This window comes from Triticum dicoccoides, chromosome 4B (genome assembly GCF_002162155.2).
Source record: "Triticum dicoccoides isolate Atlit2015 ecotype Zavitan chromosome 4B, WEW_v2.0, whole genome shotgun sequence".
NCBI lineage: Eukaryota > Viridiplantae > Streptophyta > Magnoliopsida > Poales > Poaceae > Triticum > Triticum dicoccoides.
The window spans coordinates 26263078-26266553 of record NC_041387.1 but is presented as its reverse complement, the minus strand read 5'-3'; positions in this window follow the sequence as shown (position 1 = coordinate 26266553).

Here is a 3476-nt window from a genome sequence, read left to right as displayed (position 1 = left end):
CCGCGAGTGTTGATGACCGACACGTAAACGCACCCCGGGGTTTGTTAATCGTGGAAATCTCTCCGGGACCCCAAAACAGTGAGTAATAGTCCAAGAAACGGGCCCGAATCAGACCAAACTACGATTGTCGATGACCGACACGTAAGCGCACCTTGGGGTTTAACAACCATGGAAATTGCTTCGGGACCGCAAAACAGTGACTAATAGTACATGAAACGGGCCAGAATCGACAAAAACCGCGAGTGTTGATGACCTACATGTAAACGCACCCCGGGGATCGTTAATCATGGAAATCACTCCGGGACCCCAAAACAGTGAGTAATAGTCCAAGAAACGTGCCAGAATCGGCCAAAACTATGATTGTTGATGGCCGACACGTAAGCGCACCTTGGGGTTTAACAACTATGGAAATCGCTTAGGGACCCCAAAACGGTGAGTAAAAGTGCACGGAACGGGTAAGAATTGGCCAAAACCAGGAGTGCTGACGACGGACATGTAAACGCACCCCGGGGATCACCAATCATCGAAATCGCTCTAGGACCCCAAAACGTTGTGTAATAGTGCATGAAACGGACCAGAATCGGCCAAAATTGTGAGTGTTGATGGCCAATAAGTAAACGCACCCCGGGGTTCATCAATCGTGGAAATCACTTCGGGACCCCAAAATTGAGTAATAGTTCAAGAAGCGAGACAGAATCGGCCCAAATTGCGAGTCTTGATGACCAACACATAAGCACAACTTGGGGTTCGACAACCATGTCAATCGCTTTGGGACCATAAAACGATGAGTAATAGTCCACGAAACGGGTCAGAATCGACAAAACCCACGAGTGTTGATGACTGACACGTAAATGCACCCAGGGGTTCGTTAATCGTGGAAATCACTCTGGGACCCCAAAACAGAGAGTAGTAGTCCAAGAAACGGGCCAGAATCGGCCAAAACTGTGATTGTTGATGACCGACACATAAGCGCACCTTGGGGTTTACCAACTATGTAAATCGCTACAGGACCCCAAAACGGTGAGTAATAGTCCAAGAAACGGGCCAGAATTGGCCCAAACTGTGAGTCTTGACGACCAACGCATAAGCACACATTGGGATTCGACAGCCTTGGAAATCGTTTTGGGACCACAAAGCAGTGAGTAATAGTCCACGAAATGGGTCAGAATCGACAAAAACCGCGAGTGTTGATGACCCACACGAAAACGCACCCAGGGGTTCGTTAATCATGGAAATCACTCCGGAACCCAAAGCAGTGAGTAATAGTACATGAAACGAGTCAGAATTGGCCGAAACTATGAGCGTTGATGACCGACACGTAAACGCACCCGGGGGTTCGTTAATCGTCGAAATCTCTCTGGACCCCAAAACGCTGTGTAATATTGCACGAAATGGACCAGAATCGGCCAAAATTGTGAGTGTTTATGACCGATACGTAAATGCACCCCGGGGTTCGTCGATCGTGGAAATCACTTCGGGACCCGAAAACTGAGTAATAGTCCAAGAAACGAGCCAGAATCGGCCCAAATTGCGAGTCTTGATGACCAACACGTAAGCACATCTTGGGGTTCGACAACCTTGGAAATCGTTTTAGGACCACAAAACGGTGAGTAATAGTCCACGAAACAGGCAAGAATCGGCAAAAACCGCGAGTGTTGATGACCGACACGTAAACACACCCCGGGGTACGTTAATTGCAGAAATAACTCCGGGACCCCAAAACAATGAGTAATAGTCCAAGAAACGGGCCAGAATCGGCCCAAACTGCGATTGTTGATGACCCACACATAAGCGCACCTTGGGGTTTGACAACCATGGAAATCGCTTCGGGACGACTAAACAGTGAGTAATAGTCCATGGAACGGGCCAGAATCGACAAAAACCGCGAGTGTTGATGACCAACACGTAAACGCACCCCGGGGTTCGTCAATCGTGGAAATCACTCCAGGACCCCAAAACAGTGAGTAATAGTCCAAGAAATGGGCCAGAATTGGGCTAAACTATGAGTGTTGATGACCGACACGTAAGCGCACCTTAGGGTTCAATAACATTGGAAATCGCTTTGGGGCCCCAAAACAGTGAGTACTAGTGCAAGAAACGGGCCAGAATCGGCCCAAACTGCGAGTCTTGATGACCAAAACGTAAGCACACCTTGGGGTTCGACAAACATGGAAATCGTTTTGGGACCACAAAACAGTGAGTAGTAGTCCACGAGAGAGGCTAGAATCGACAAAAACCACGAGTGTTGATGACCGACACGTAAACACACCCCGGGGTTCGTTAATCGTGGAAATCACCCCGCGACCCCAAAACAGTGAGTAATAGTCCAGGAAACGGGCCAGAATCGGCCCAAACTACAATTGTTGATGACCGACACATAAGCGCACCTTGGGGTTTGACAACCATTGAAATCGCTTCGGGACCCCAAAACGGTGAGTAATAGTCCACGACACAGGCCAGAATCGACAAAAACCGCGAGTGTTGATGACCAACACGTAAACGCACCCCGAGGTTTGTCAATCATGGAATTCACTCCAGGTCCCCCAAACAGTGAGTAATAGTCCAAGAAACATTCCAGAATCGGCCAAAACTGTGAGTGTTGATGACCGACACGTAAGCGCACCTTGGGGTTCAACAACTATAGAAATCTCTTAGGGACCCCAAAACGGTGAGTAATAGTCGATGAAACGGATCAGAATTGGCCAAAACTATGAGTGTTGACGACGGACACGTAAACGCACCCTGGGGATCGTCAATCATCGAAATCGCTCTGGGACCCCAAAATGTTATGTAATAGTGCACGAAATGGACCAGAATCGGCCAAAATTGTGAGTGTTGATGACCAACACGTAAATGCACCCCGGGGTTCGTGAATCGTGGAAATCACTTCGGGACCCCAAAACTGAGTAATAGTCGAAGAAATGAGCCAGCATCGGCCCAAGTTGCGAGTCTTGATGACCAACACGTAAGCACATCTTGGGGTTCGACAACCATGGAAATTGCTTCGGGACCACAAAACGGTCAGTAATAGTCCACGAAACGGGTCAAAATCGACAAAACCCGCGAGTGTTCATGACCGACACGTAAACGCATCCAGGGGTTCGTTAATCATGGAAATCACTCCGGGACCCCAAAACAGAGTAATAGTCCACGAAACGGGCCAGAATCGGCCAAAACTGTGAGTGTTGATGACCGACACGTAAGCGCACCTTGGGGTTCAACTACTGTGTAAATCGCTTTGGGACCCCAAAACGGTGAGTAATAGTCCAAGAAACGGGCCAGAATTGCCCCAAACTGCGAGTCTTGACGACCAACACATAAGCACACCTTGGGGTTCGACAACCTTAAAAATCGTTTTGGGACCACAAAACGGTGAGTAGTAGTCCACGAGAGAGGCTAGAATCGACAAAAACCACGAGTGTTGATGACCGACACGTAAACACACCCCGGGGTTCGTTAATCGTGGAAATCACCCC